This window comes from Lissotriton vulgaris, chromosome 3_1, assembly GCF_964263255.1.
Source record: "Lissotriton vulgaris chromosome 3_1, aLisVul1.2, whole genome shotgun sequence".
Classification (NCBI taxonomy): Eukaryota; Metazoa; Chordata; class Amphibia; order Caudata; family Salamandridae; genus Lissotriton; species Lissotriton vulgaris.
In genome coordinates, this window is record NC_141689.1 from 743,559,673 (window position 1) to 743,575,868 (window position 16,196).

Genomic DNA, 16,196 nt, shown 5'->3' on the forward strand with positions numbered 1-16,196 from the left:
ATGCCCCTTTCTGAGCTGTATTTGGTCCGACGATCACAGAATAATTTGCCAACATTGCCAATACAACCACCAGCACATTAATAGAATGGGATGCCTTCAAAGTGATGACACAGGGACACTACTTGGGAAGACAGTGGACTATGAGGCAGCTACCTAACAGGGACATTTCTAGAATAGAGGACATGATCCCATACCTTGAAACCGAGATGGCACATGACACCAGCTGTGTCCGTGGACTGGCGGATGCAAAACACAAACACGTTCTTTTATTAGAATGACTATGTTGTCTTAATTGTACTGCTCATTTGGCCTGCACACACCCAGAGACAACAGATCTGATTGGCTTCTGGCGTGACTTATCCATCAGGACCAGCCTCAACAGCCCATAATACCAATTCGTTCTGCTGCAGGCTAGGTACTCTATACGCAACATGCCATACTCGACGAACTGATGTATCACTACACAAAGTTGTATCAGCCTGTCACTGATGCAAGCCAGGATGACTTCAACACCTCTTTCTCTAAACTGAAGTTATCATGCAATACCCCAGACCAGTGAGAAGAACTCGATAGTCCTATCACACTACTTGAAATTACGGGCACAACCAAGGTGCTTGGTGGTAGAGCAATACAAAACCTATGCACCTATTCTCGCCCCCCACCTACTATGTACAAAGTGTTCCTCTCTGACCTCGAGCTAGATGTAACTGTCATCTCCCTTCCTTTTTTTTTTTTTTTAAATTGTTTTTTTTTATTTATTTATTTATTGCAAGAAAAAAAAAAAACATGAATACAACAAATAAAATCATCTCGATCGTATACATATACATAGTTCTCGATAGATATTATTGTCATTGGAAAGGGAGTTAATGGGAAAGAAAAAAAAAAGGAAAAAAGGAAAATCGTGTCGAAGGAATGTGGCATGTCGGTCTCACAGTATATTTATCCATTTAGCTAGTAAATGTACCCCACATTTTCTCCCTTCTTTTAAGCGCTTTAGGGCCTCTTAATTTAGCCAAAGAGAGTTCCATAGTGTGTATTTCATTAATGAGATACCACCATTCATTGATGCTAGGTGGTTCGTTCGAAATCCATGTGCGCGCGATAACCAGTCTGGCACATGCAAAGACGATTGTTAACAGATCTTTATGGATACTATTCGTATCTTGTATGTCCAACAAGACCAAATGGGAAGAGAGTACAGGCATAGTTATGCGCTTCCTGTTGAGGACGTCCACTATTCCCAACCAGAAAGTTGTAAGTTTAGGACACTCATAGAGCATATGCTCTATGCCAGCTGCTTCTAAATTGCATTTTGGGCATTTGGTACGTTCAGTAGAGATATTGCCTGATGACCAGCCGGAGATTCTTTGAGGCGTGTAATAAATTTGTGTTACTGTCCTATAATGTTGTAGCCTCAGGTTTGATGACTGGACAACTCGGTTTATTTGTTTTAGTGAACTTTCAATCTGGTTAGGATAGATGTTGATTCCTAGCCTAGTGGTCCATTTATCTGCCATTTTCTCGCAATCTCCAGCTTGACCTTTATTAAGGATAATATAGCTCTTACTAATAATCGCTTTGGTCTGATTAGAAAAAATAAATTGTAAGATATCTGAATGTTCAACATTCTCAATTTTCTTGTGATTAGTTAAGAAATTTTGTATCTGAATATATTTAAAATATGTTGTCTCATTGATGTTATATAGTGTTTTTAGAGCATTAAAGCTTAGAAGGCCTTCAGGGCCATAAAGATCCCCTAGCTTGTTAATGTTCTGATCTATCCATAAGGTACAAGCACTATCTGCGAAGATGGTTGGCAGCCCAGGGTTTCCCCATATTGGGAGTTCAGCATTGTAGAAGGAAATTTTTTCAATGTCCATAATTTGGTCCCAAACTCTTTTAATGGCTCTCGCGGTCTTGAATTTAACTCTCTTATAGTAATTTGGATCGTGTACCCTAAATAGAAACTTATTGCTATGTGAGCCTAGCATAAATTGGTGATAGAATGTGGAGACCTCACTAGCCAAAAGACTACGTATGCGTTGCATAAAAGTGGCAAGAAAGTAAATTTTTAAATCCGGGAAATTTAATCCCCCTTTGTCGACAGGTAATTTCAGTATCGTCATTGACCGACGGGCTTTTTTGTATCCCCAAATGTATCTACTGCAGATACTTTCTATTTTCTTAATGTATGATTTATTAAGTTGCAGTGGGATAGATCTAAATAAGTATAATATTTTCGGGACTATCTTCATCTTTATTATATTAATACGTCCGATCAGGCTAAGGGGTATTTTGTTCCATTTTTTAAGCATGGAGTCAATATCTTTGAATAGGGGGTCATAATTTAATGGGACAATCTTCTCGATATTTGCAGTGAGTTTGACTCCTAAATAAGTAGCATTATGACAAAGTCCTATTATCGGGTGTGCAGGTTGATAGTTAGCTATCACTTGTGTTTTGTTTACGTTAAGTCTATATCCCGATATGTCGCCAAATTCTCTAGCTTCCTGGATGATTTTAGGTATGGCACGCACCAAGTCTGTAGTATATATAGCAATGTCATCAGCAAAGGCTGTGATTTTAAGGCACATGTCTTCATGTTCTATTGGAGTTATATGTACCTGAGCAGTTAGTGCATTGAGGAATGGCTCTAGAGCTATAGCGAATAATAATGGTGATAGAGGGCACCCCTGTCTAGTGCCTCTTTTTATTAGAAAGTTATCGGAATTCTTCCCTAAATAGCTAACTATTGCTGTAGACGTCTCATACAAAGATTGAATCCATCCCAGATACTGCCCCTGTATGCCATACGCCGTTAGTGTTGCCCAGAGGTACTCCCACCCCACTCGATCGAATGCCTTCTCTGCGTCTAACATGACCATTCCGAGTGGGGTGAGAGTGGTCGCCGCAACATCGAAAGCTGTTATTGCAGTATTAACGTGGGCAGTAGTATCTCTGCCCACCACAAAGCCGTGTTGCTGACAATTGACTAGAGAAGGCATTATAGGCGCTAATCGATTGGCAAGTACTTTAGCAAATATTTTGGCGTCGGTATTGATTAACGAAATAGGCCTATATGAACCCTGTTCTTCCGGTTTTTTGTTCTTTTTTAAAAAGAAAACGATTTTAGCTGTACGCCAAGAGGTAGGGGCATCTCCTGTTTCTCCCACAGAATCTATCACTTGTTTAAGTAGGGGGAGAAGTTCCTGTTCACAAATCTTATAAATCTCCACAGGTAAACTGTCTTCTCCTGCAGCCTTGCCTGGGGGGAGCGCCTTGACAGCTTTACCAAGCTCTTCAATAGAAATTGCAGTGCTAAGTGATCTTGTTACTTCTGTGTCCAAACTTTCAGGTACGTATTTCTCTAAATATGATTTAATTGCTTCTGAAGTAGGTGTTATTTCTGGAGTATAAAGGTGACAGTAATATTTGGCAAATTGTTCCAAAATCTGTTCTGGTTTTCTATATATTTTAGAGTCTAGTCCTTTGATAGTTTTAATAGTAGTTTTAGCCTTTTTATCAGCCACCTTATACGCCCGAATTTTCCCAATTCTGTCTCCACCTTCATATTGTGCGAGTTTATATTTGTGTATTTTGGAACTGAATTTTTCCCTGAGAGTTTTCTTAAGTGACGCCCTTAGTGAAATAAGTCCTAGACTTAGCTCCTTGATGTTAGTTCTGCCCTCTGTTATAGCGTCAGAAAGTTGTTGCTCGGCTAGAGAAATATTTGATATAGTGGTTTTTTCTAGTCTTAGTTTTTCAGCATTATCCTTGAATATATATTGCTGAGTGTAGCCTCTGATGCTGCTTTTACATGCATCCCATACATATCTAATAGATGTTGAATTAATATTAAATGATATATATTCTAGAATGTGTTTTTTAATACCGGCAATGTATTGGTGGTCAGTAGTCATCTCCCTTCCTAAGCCAAAGCTTTCTTGGGCTCTTACAGACCCATAACCCTACCTAGGACAGATTACAAGGTCCTAGCCAAAATACTTGCAGACCGCCTGGCACCCTTAGTCCTGGCCTTGGTGCACTCAGATCAAAATAGCTTTGTCCCCTCAAATAGCTTTGTCCCCTCAATAACACCTCCCTGAACCTATGCTATTTCTGTTGAGTTATGATTTATGCATGGCAAACCTGGCCTTGTGCTGGGTGCATGGTCTTAGAACTTGAAAAGGCCTTTGACTTATTGGGATGGGATTATCTCTGTAATACATGGCATCAGTCATCATTTTCTCGAATTAGTAAAATATTATACACTAAACATTAATTAGGGTCAAGACCCTTTCTCGGTGCCAATTCCCATACACAGGTAACAAGGCAGGGCTGCCCGCTTTCCCCCTTCCTTTTTTCCCCCGCCAATTGAACCACTGGTACTTAGACTGTGAGATCAAAGAGCATCCTGGGGGATGTACTTAGGTGATGGGGTGCACATAATATCCTTATATGCTGATGATATTTAGCTCTACCTCAGAGATACACATATCAACCTTGCCACGATCTCTTTAACTCTTGAACATTTTGCATCCCTCTCTGGGTTAATGGTAAAGTTCACAACGTCCTGCCTATTACCCTTTGTCTCAGATGTTCCTAATCCACATTTTGTCCTTGGTGGGACACAACTAGACTGGCAACGTGCTAATGCGCAATTATCATTCTTCAGTGGATCTTTTCGATTGCAATGTTACTCAAGCAGTCACATCCCTGTGAGCCCAAATGTCCCTTTAGCACATATTGCCACTAGCTGTCGCGGCGGGTGGCGTTATTAAAAATTGTGGTTTTACCTCACCTCCTTTACTTTTTTACCAACCTTCCTTTTAACACCCCGGTTGGGTTCTTTAGTTCTTTTTATCGGCAGGTATGAGAATTCATCTGGCATGATGTCCAGATGTAAGGTAGCTTTAGCAAAGCTCTGCTGGCACACAGATCAGTGAGGTCATGCAGCACTACATTTGGAGCAAAGGTACCTTGCCTCTCAAGTCCAGTGGATCGCTAAATCAGTGGCGGGTTTACACCTGTCAGACACAGCCATATCCTCACCTACCTGGAACCTACCCGCTATCCTACTGCTATTTCACCCCTGTACACAAGTACAACCACCTGACTCCCTGCTGCCAGGAGCGGCCTATCACAGCTATCGCAGGTGCCTCCACCTTACTAAGCTCACAATCCCCTATGCACCAGGGTTAGTGCTGCTTTGTACGCCGAGGAGTGGCAGAGCCACATTGACAACTGAGATGACATCATGGCATGCTGCTTTCCTACACACATTGGTTGACCTATACTTGGACAGTGCCTTTGTTCCATATGAGATGTTGATGGAGGAGGATGGCCTGCCCCCTGGTCTATTCCTACTCCATAGCTCACTAATTGCTTAATTGGGGAACCAGTGGGAGGATATGACCAAGAAACTACCTATCCATCTTACAGTCCAGTATCTCCACTAGATGGGGAGGGGCAGACACTTCATTCGGTGGTATACTGCATCAACTACACTACACAATTTAAAAAACGAATACAATGCTGGGAGACTGACTTAACATGCCCTTACAAGGATTAAGAATGGGCTGCTCTACTGGAAGGCCCAATACATGGCACTGAATTTCAGTGTTAAGCTCATTCAACTTTACACAGGGCTTATCTACCCTCTGCCAAAGTATATTGTTATTACCACTGAACAGACACCACTTGCCCTTGCTGCACTCTGATAGATGCGGACTTACTTCACGTGCTATGGGCTTGTCCGTGTCTACCAGTATCATGTCGAGTTTATCCACATGAACTCGAGCCTGGACCTGCACAAATCAAAAATATGTCTACTGGCATTGTACCACAGGCACAAGAAACAGAAAGCCACTTCCCACCTCCTAGAGCTACGATTCATGGTAGGTAAACACCTTATCACTCAAAGGAGAAAATCCTCCGAGCCTCAATTGTTTCCTGCCTGCACACTCTTGATGCTCATTTGGGCCCAGGTGGAACGTGTTGCCCTACATAGATAAGATAATCCCGGACTAAGAAAGTATTCCATCTCCACTTACTGGAACAATATTGTAGCTGAACTTCAATCTAACCGCCCACCTCATGTTGAGAGTGGTTCTGAATCCCCATAGGCTGCTCCGGATACTGTGCCTACTGTTGCCACCCACTGACCTCTCCTCTCAACTGTGTTTGCACCGCACACACATGTTCCAATCACGCCTTCATCGCATACAATTACCGACAGTGACATGAGTACTTCGATTAGCTGTGGTAGGTGTGGAAATCGGGTGGGGCTCCAATTTGTATGACTTCTTATGTTAATGATTTAGATTTGGTATGGTTATATTACTACTTATATGCATCGAACCTGTTACCAACATTGTCAAGGGTCCACCTGCCAGCCTGCCTCTCCTTTTTGTTCACAAGGGTTAACGTATTATTAGTCTCCTCTCATATACGCAGTGACGTACCTCTGAGACATGTCTCATAGTTTGGTCAGGTCTTAATGTTCCACTTTCCTTTTACTGGCTACTTTGAGCCTGACTAATACTTCCGCCCACATAAGCTGTTGATGTAATTTGTATATCACAATAGCCTTTATTGATTGTATGACATCATACCTTTAAATGTTGACTCATTCGTTTTTTGCATTATCTTTGTATCAAAAATAAGAAAAACTCAATAACCAGATTCAACCAAACGATAGGAATGAAGTGGGGTGTGAGTGTGAGATTCTTCCTGCTCTTAGTGAGCCCACTGGTCCTCTGTTTGTTGCCCAGTAAGCATGTCAAGTCGTATGAGTGCTTGTAACTGTGGAGTCCTTGAGGAGAGGTTGATCTAGAAGGAGAAGAGGGAGTGCCACTTGAAGCTGAGAGTTGTGCAGTGAAGGCTCTGTTCCAAGCTTGCACAGGAAAAGTGAAGCCTTGGCATACAGTTTTTGTAATAAAGCAATCATTCTCAACATTGCCTGAATATGGGGAGCTCCCCACACTGGTGAACCAAAGCAGCAGAAAAGAACAACCCTTCCAATTTCATGGGACGATTGGTTATGTTACCGCTTTTGCTAGGTACACATTACAACTTTTTGGTTCCGTTATTTAGTTCTGATGCTGCAAAGGCCTTATGCTCTGAAGAAATAGGTAGAGAGTAGGCTTAGGTACGTCCCCATCTGCTATACGTTTGTTTGAGTCAGGTCCGTTCTGCAATTGCAGATTTAAAGTCTGCTCCACAGTTTACATCATGTAACACATTTTGTGGATTGTTACATTTTTCAGTTTTGCTCCGATGATAGGCTGAGAAAGTAGTCAGTCTTCTCGATTACACTGTCTAACTCACTATTCACTCAGACTTTCTCCACCCACAAAAACACAAACTCTTTCAGTATGCATACTATACCCATAGTGGCACCAACATGCTGTCAGCATAACTCAGTGCATTACAATGCATTACACTGTCCTTCTTCAGCTGGTAATTCTATTAGATAGAAAATATAATCATCTCATGTAAGCCGTCTGCCTCATCATGACATTGTCTGGTGGCCATTTTACATGAGGAGATTCTGCTCAAAATATAATAGGGTTCTCCTAATTTGAGATAGCTTCTGCGTCACGAGGTGTACACATGGCTGGACAGCACAGTGAGCACAGCCTCTGCCCAGGTCCAGCGCTCTCCAGAGCATTAGGGCCCTGTGGCATGCCAACAATACTGCATCGTGGCTGCACCCCATATTTTTCGCGAAGTATTAGCATACCATCCAGTCTCAACATACGGATACATTCATCTTTTATTGTGCGTGAAATAAAATAGATTTAACTTTAACACAATAAATAGTTAATAGATTTTTTTCATGTGAGAATTGCATTACGGTTGCTTTTTGTGGAGGGACTCTGATATTAAAGCGATTGGAGGTAGTTGATTATACTCTTTTATTCGGTTCGAGTGACACATCTGGAGGGTGTCTGCAGGGACCACTCAGCAATCTTTGTCTCAGCTTGTGCTGAGACAAAGGCTGGAACTTAACTCTTCCTTCTCCCTCCTCCCTGGCCTCAGTCTCCGCTGTGTTTCAGCCACCTCTTGCCACCAGTTTTTAAAGCTTTCTCCACCCGACACCCACAGGCACCGCTCCTTCTGACCCCCCTCTGCCTCATGGCGTGTAGGTGGACCTAGCCCTACACCTATGGAATTAATTGCCATTGGCTTCGGCTCCCTGCTGTGCAGTTCTGCCATCTCCATCCCATCCCATCTGGAGCTGCTCTTTGATGATGCATGCTACACTATGCAATGGCACAATGTTTTAGGTTCTTTTATGATGCAACAATACTATGCAATTCAATACCGCACAATACAGCGCAGGCAATGCAATACTATGCACTATGCAACACAATTAAATCACACATCTGGCATGTATACAATCTATACAGTATGTTACAATGCATATGAAATGAAATGACATGCAATGCAATGTTACATAGTCCAGAAGTTCTGGTTTCTTGTTTGCCCTAGCATAATATTTATATTTCTTGCTATTTTGAACACCACTGCTGCTGTCTAAGGCATCTGCTTGTAGGAGTGGTGAAACCTGTCTGCATTTTCCAATCTATTTGTGCACTGACATTCAGCCATCCATCCATAAACACATATTCATCTGTGCTCTTACCCGTTCATCATCCATGCAGTCATTCATTCATTCACCCGTTCCTCATTCATGCAGTCATTCATTTATTCATCCAGCCGTTCACTCATCCATGTAGCTGTTGATGCATTCTCACATTCCCCCAAACACACAGTCACGCACAGTCTTGCCATTCAAGAAGAAGTAGTATCACTAGCACAATAGCCAGATCCATTGGCTTTGCCAGTGACTAATCCCAAAGAAAAGGATTATAATAAATACTAACATGAATTGAAACAAAGTATTGCCAGACCGCTCCCGTAAAAAAATCTCTGGACTGTTTAAAAAAGATTCCATAATGTAGACTTTTGAGACTGGCCCTCTTTTCTCCGAGGTTGTGTCGTGGGATGCGGAGGGTGGCTCCCCATGGACACGGCGTTTATAGATAGGACAGATCTTTATAGAGAGTTTATTGACAGGTCCAGGCGGCATGGCACAGACAAGGGTCACAGCAAAGGCAGCGCATTTTGCTTGCTTTATCGCCTAAGGAGGGAAGCCCATTCATCACTTAATTAGTCACTCCTGCATCAGGTTGAAAAGGATGTGTATATGAAACTCATCTTTTCTGCATATCCGCCCCAATGTTTTGCCTTTAATGTGCCGTATGTTTTGCTGGTATTATGACACGGTGCAGTGTGACACTACCATTCAGTGCCAGAGTGTGTGTGTGTTTTGTCCTTAAACATTACCTTTAAATTGGCTACAGCCAATTTGCTTATTTAGCTTTCCAATAATGCCATGCTAAGTTGGCACAGACAAAGCCTCAGTTTCATGAATGTTAATATCACATGTGGGTTGTACTATGTGTTTACACCACTCATACATGTGACCACAGTGTATGGCTACAAGGACTGGACAATAGATTACAAGAATTACAATGTCACATGACAATGAAAAGTGATTTGCCATGAAGGAAACGCTGATTTTATATTAACTAGTGACCCATAAAGTATGTCCTGTAAGCTCACAGGGCTAGGGGTTGAAAATATGCATGTTGAGTTTTAAACATTTCTGAAAGAAGGATGACTCTGTCTGACTGCTGGGGAAAGACCTGAAGTCTTCTCACAGTCGATGGCAACGTCTCAAGACCAGTGGTGCAATGTGGGGTAATTGGCTGGAAGCTTCAATGTAAACCCTGCCCTAACACTAGGGTCTACACCCGGAGCTTCGTCAGGCTCGCTAGTGGCGGCCTCAGGAGAAAAGCGGGAACAAAAAAAGGGAAGATGGGCAGATCACACTTCATCAGTGAGTGGTCCAGGGCAACATCAATTCTCTGCTCGACTTTGCTGTGTCTCTATGTGTTATTGATGCGCCCCAGGGTAGACCAGTGGGTTTCGGTAGCATCCCAAAGATATTAAGGGCTTAAAAATTTTGCAAAGAATAATGAGTCACTTGCCAGCATACACTTGAAGACAAACTGTGACAAATCCCATGGAGAACCTAGAGACCTTCTGGAATCAGAGCACCACTGGCATACATCTGCACGTTGGCACAAAATCCAACCACAAAACAACCTGCCAACTAGTTAAGGAGGATTTGCAGCGTCATAAAAGGGAAGAGAGGGCGAGTGCAGGTAATTTCTGACTCTGCACGCTTTTCCCCCTCCTGAGGCGGAAGCCGGGAGGTCTCTTGCCTTTCCCCTTTGTTTTAATTGATTTTAAAATTGTAACTCGCTTTTTGCACTTCGTTTCACCTGAGCCTAAAAGGTGGATTTATTATTGTGTGATATTAGTGCTGTGACCCCCCTGCGCTTGTAGCGCTTCAGCCCCCTTCTCACCCTCTCCCCTCTTGCACCGGACCTGCTCTCGGCTGAGTGTTGACGCCGAGGGCAGGCACCGGTTTTTGGCCGCCATCTTGGGTAGGGTTGGGCTTCCTGACGCGATTTGCAGCGTCATAAAAACGGGCAGGGATGACTCCGCGCAGCGGACGCGATCAGCGGGCGCGCCGGATCTGCGCAGGAGTCGTGCCAGAATCCTGCCCGTCTGCGTCCGTCCGCGTCACGGCAGCGGTCGGCGCGGCGGCAGGCTCTGGACATAGGCTTACTTACTCTGCAGCGGATCTATTATCTTTTAATCTTAATACCGCCACCTGTCGGTATGTCTTCCCTGGCCGATTCAAAGGTAAATGTTGCTGCCCAGGCTGTGGATGGTACCCTAACATTTACCGGGCCTCTGAGGTTTTCCGTCCACTCCCGCCTAAACAGTTTAAGTGCTTATTGCTTAACACCCGTTCTTTACATAGGCACGCTTTAGACATCTTTGAGCTACTTACCTCTGAGAAACCTCTCTGTCTCTTACTCACAGAAACTTGGCTCTGCGAGTCGTCTAATCCTGACATCGCGGCAGCTTTTCCGCCAGACTATATTGTCTATAGACAGGATAGGACATTGGGAAAAGGTGGTGGTGTTGCTCTTGCAGTTTTAAGATCTTTTGCCTGCACAATTACTCCATCCTTGCCTATACCTGGCTGCGAATCCCTCGCCTTTTCCATTGCACTCTCCCCGCATCAATCTTTTTCTGGGCTTCTTGTCTATAGACCTCCGGGTCTGCAGGGTTCTTTCTTCGATGACCTTCAATCTGCTATCACTGCTTTTTGCCTGAAGGTGGAAAACTGCATAGTGTTAGGAGATTTTAACATCCATATGGACGTTGAGTCGGACAGTGAAACGATTAAAATCAAGGACATCACTGTTCCTCTCGGTCTAACTCCTTACATCTCAAGCGCGACTCATGACAAGGGTCACACGCTTGACCAAGTGTTCTCCACCTTTCCTCTTATTATGTCCCATCCCACCCCTGTTCTCTGGTCTGACCACTCTCTGATCAGTTTTTTAATTCAGGGCAAAAGTAAAACATCTTATACTAACTCAGACCACCTTAGGCATCCTAGAAGACCTTTGCATAAAATTACCCCCGAGAATCTTGCTCAAGCGTTTCAGGATTATCCCTGTACACTATCTGGCCATCTGGAGAGGGATCTTGAAGCCTTCCAGGAATGGTTAACTGAAAGGCTTGATGATCTTGCTCCTCTTTCAATCCCCCCTTCATCTGTTAAGCGCTGCTCGGCTCCTTGGTTTTCGAAGTCACTTGCTTTAGCACACCGTAACTGTAAGTTAGCCGAAAGACTCTGGCGGAAGCATTATGACCAAGAAGCTAAGTCTGCCTATAAACTATCTATTAAATCTTACCATTCTGACATTCTTGAGGCCAAAAAGAACTATTTTGCAGATAGAATTGAGTCTGCGTCAAATTCCAGTAAAGAAATCTTTACCATTGTTAAAGAGTTTATCTCTCCCAAATCCAGCATAGCTCAGCATAAGTTCTCTGAACCTTGGGTAAAGGAGCTGGCCATCTTCTTCAATACAAAAATCAAATTGATTCAAGAATCTTTTCCACCAGCTACCCCTAATGCATCATTGCATGATTCCAATCTGATGTCTTTATCTCCTGATTCTAGCCCCATTCTATCGGAGTTTCCTCCTTTATTGGAATCTAATTCTCTGGATCTTTTACTCAGGATTAAATCGGGCTCCCCGCTTGACCCGTGCCCGGCGAGCTTTTTAGCTAGGAACGCCAAAATTTTGAATTCCTTAATTTCCCCTATCCTGAATCTCTCTTTGTCCTGTGGCATAGTTCCACCAGCCTGGAAGAAGGCAATGGTCGTCCCCCTTCTAAAAAAACCAGGCCTCGATCCAGAGATACATGCCAACTACAGGCCCATATCTCTCCTGCCCAGTCTGGCTAAGATCGTCGAGAAGCACGTTCATTCTGTGCTTTCTTCCTTTCTTGAAGACCATGGGTTACTCCACTCTACCCAATCTGGCTTCCGCTCCAACTTGAGCACTGAGACCGCTCTTTTGGAAGTTAACGAAGCCTTTAAGGAAGTTCTCGACGCAGGTGGAAGAGCAATGCAGGTGTTGTTGGATTTGTCGGCGGCCTTTGACACCGTCCCGCATGAGGCCCTCTTGAGAAGACTTCATGAGATCGGTCTCAGAGGGACGGTGTTGAGCTGGCTGAGATCTTACCTAGCGGGTCGTCGACAAGTGGTCTGGGCCCCCCCGTACTCCGCCGAAGTGCCGCCTATGGATGTCGGAGTCCCACAAGGGTCGGTGCTGAGCCCGACCCTTTTCAACATCTTCATGACTCCTTTGGCAGTACTGGCGGAGTCAATGGGTGCCCAGATCATATCATACGCTGACGACACCCAGCTCCTCTTCACCTGCAAGAAGGGCATGGAGTTCGACGGGGAGAGCATCCGTGGCTGCCTTGGGGCTGTCTTCAACTGGTTTCAGGGAAGCAGCCTCAAGTGCAACCCTGATAAATCTGAGGTGCTCTTCTTCGGCTGTCAGGCAGAACCACCTTGGCAGGAATGGTGGCCGGTTTGCATGTCCCCCCCTTCCTCCTCCTCTTTGGTCGCTAAAAACCTCGGGGTTAAAATTGATAACACCCTTGCCTTGAAAACACAGATCACAGGTCTCACGGGTACCTGTTTTGGTCTATTAAAAATGATGCGTAAATTCCTTCCTATGCTCCCTTTGGCCCACAGGAAGCTGACAGTTCAAGCTTTGATCTGTTCCAGGCTTGACTATTCAAATATCCTCTACCTGGGTTTGCCAGACTATCTCTTGCACAAACTCCAGGTTGTTCAAAATTCTGCGGCAAGAGCCATCTTCGGACTACCCCGGCACGCCAGATCATCTGAGTTGCTCTCCTCCCTGCACTGGCTTCCTATTAAGAAGCGTATCATATTCAAAGCACTTACTCTGGCCCATAAGGCACTCCATCGGGTAGGGGCCTCATACATTCAGAAACTGATTTCTTTCTACAAGCCCACCAGATCTCTCCGGTCGGAAAATCTTGGCCTGGCAATTGTACCTCCCATTAAGAAAGTCAGAATAGGTGGACGTTCTTTTAAATATCTCGCCCCCACATTATGGAACTCCCTTCCCGTTGATCTCCGCCACACTCCCAATCTGTTTGCCTTCAGAAAGGCCTTGAAAACCTGGCTTTTTCATTAGTAACTCTGCTTTGTTTCTGTTGTCCTTCTCCTTTTTTTCAGTAATGGGTCAGAAAGCGCCGGGACACTCCTTGGAGTAGCCGTGCGCTATATAAGTCACCCATTAACATTAACATTAACAGAAGAAAGGGCTGGGAAATGTGAAGTGTAGGGTACTGAAGAGGGAACCAAATTGACAAAGGTGAGTTATGCGGATTGTGGTGCCGATGAACAAGTATAGCGAATAGCAGGAGCCAAGACAACACAGACACACTGTCGCCAGGCACCATGGTCATAGATCTCAGCCTCTTTATACTGCTGCTGCTTAGCATTACCTTTGTTGAAGCTCAGTGTTTAACTGCAAGAATAAAAATATCAATGACAACAGTAAAATAAACAATTCGCTCTCAGCATGTTTGAGTATGCAAGATTTATTGGGAACCCAATTAGAAAGTAATCACAATGCAATATACGTGCACACGGAGACCTCAGCAAAGCTTACTGAGTGCCCAATTGGCATGACAGTGCAGAGACATTTTAAAGGTATAAGCCCTCACAGGATGGGCATCATAGCATACGTAATCTGGATCAGGCTATGACCTGCTGGACCAATCAGTGAAGTGCACATATGGTGTGATACCCTTTTAAGGCTCGAAGTGTGCCTACACCCTAACATTGTTACCCATGTGTCATCTACAAGAGCAGATTTGGGTTTTTCCCTAAAGGTGAAATCTGCGTTTCTAGTGTACATGGATTTTGGCACGTACTTGACCAGCTAGGGCAGGTCATGTCGACATCTTTTACTGGAGATATGATGTTTAGCAATAGCAAGCTAAAAGCTGAAAGCTGGCATGTCATTTCTCGGAAGCCTTGCATTTGCTCTGCACGTTGCAGCTGACTGAGACTGGCTTGACACACAGAATGGAGCGTGGCAAAAATACTCCACCTTCCTAGCAACATTTGGCCACTACATAGGTCAAGCACATCACAAGTACACAATAAAAAAATGCAATGAAACCTATAATGATTGAGAAAAGAAGCACTGTTGTACTAGGCGTCACACCCCCCTCTTCGTGCCGAGGATATCCCCTAGGCACGAACTTAGAACCACTCTGGGCCCTAGGTGGACGTCTCCAAGGGGAGGGTGGAGGCGGAACCCAGGCAGGGCGACGGGCGTCAGCCAAAGAGCCAGGAGCGCCCGGGGTGTTCCTCATAAATGCCAAAATATTAGGCCAGCTGCGCATGGGCGATGGTGCTGGACCCAGGCCAGAGCTCATGAGAACAAATAAAATCACAATCAATCAAATACACAGTAGAAACTAAATCTAGTAGCCAACCTGGCCACTCGTATCGCGATACTTAGCAGGCACAAACACTATGTGCCAATCTGGGGAGCGAAACAGCCACGCCCTAAAACGGCAAGCTACCTGCTACCACCCACAGGGGAGCACAAACTGCCACAGCTCACAATGAGGGGCCAACTGCTACAACCCAATACCGGAGAGTTAAAAATCCCCTCCCAAATGTACTCACCGGGCTTCGTCCAGTCTGTTAGAGCATACCGACGTCCACTGCACCCGATGGGAATGGTCTGGCGATGGTATCCCGCATCCTAGCTGCCAGTGACTCTCTGCGGCGGGCGTGGGGGTTGCAGACCTTCGCCCTCAATGGCTGGCCAAGGGCCCACTGACACGAAATCACCAAAGAGTTACTGCCGGCCAGGAATCCTGCAGAAGCTTGCCGTCACCAGCCAGCCAGGGAACGCAGGGGACCAAGGCCAGACCCTATAGGATAAAAAAAAAATGTATGTGAGAAAAGGCAGTGGACTTCAGGCAGCAATGACAGAGGTGAACACACGCCCGTGGCACAGAACGTAAGAAAGGTCAACAGCACCGAGGGCTGGAGAAAAGGAAAGAGAGCTAGACGGGAGCTACCTCCCGGGCAGTGTGGTGACAAAAACACACATAAACCATCAGAGCCAGAAACAGCAGAATGAAGAAAGTGATCAGAAAAGGAACCACGAAAGACATGGAGTCTGAACAAGCCTTGTAAATATCCCCAGGACACAGTCATACCTCGTCAGACATAGAGAGGCAAGAATAAGAAGAGTCAGGAGCAGAAACACAACACAAGCGTGCCGAGAGCGAAAAGGAGCAGGACAACACCAAAGACAGCAGAGAGGCCACACACGGATCATCCACCGGATCCGACCCCCTCCAGCAACCAACCAGGCCGGGGAGAGATAAACAAACAGAACGTTATCACCTCAAATCCCCGCCCTCAGATGGGTGCCGAAGGGTCCGATCACCAGTGCTCTGTCGGTGTAGCCAGTCAGCTGTAATGAGTCCGCATTCTCTCCACCAAATGTTGAAGCTCAGTGTTTAACTGCAAGAATAAAAAGATCAATGACAACAGTAAAATAAACAATTCGCTCTCAGCATGTTTGAGTATGCAAGATTTATTGGGAACCCAATTAGAAAGTAATCACAATGCAATATACGTGCACACGGAGACCTCAGCAAAGCTCACTGAG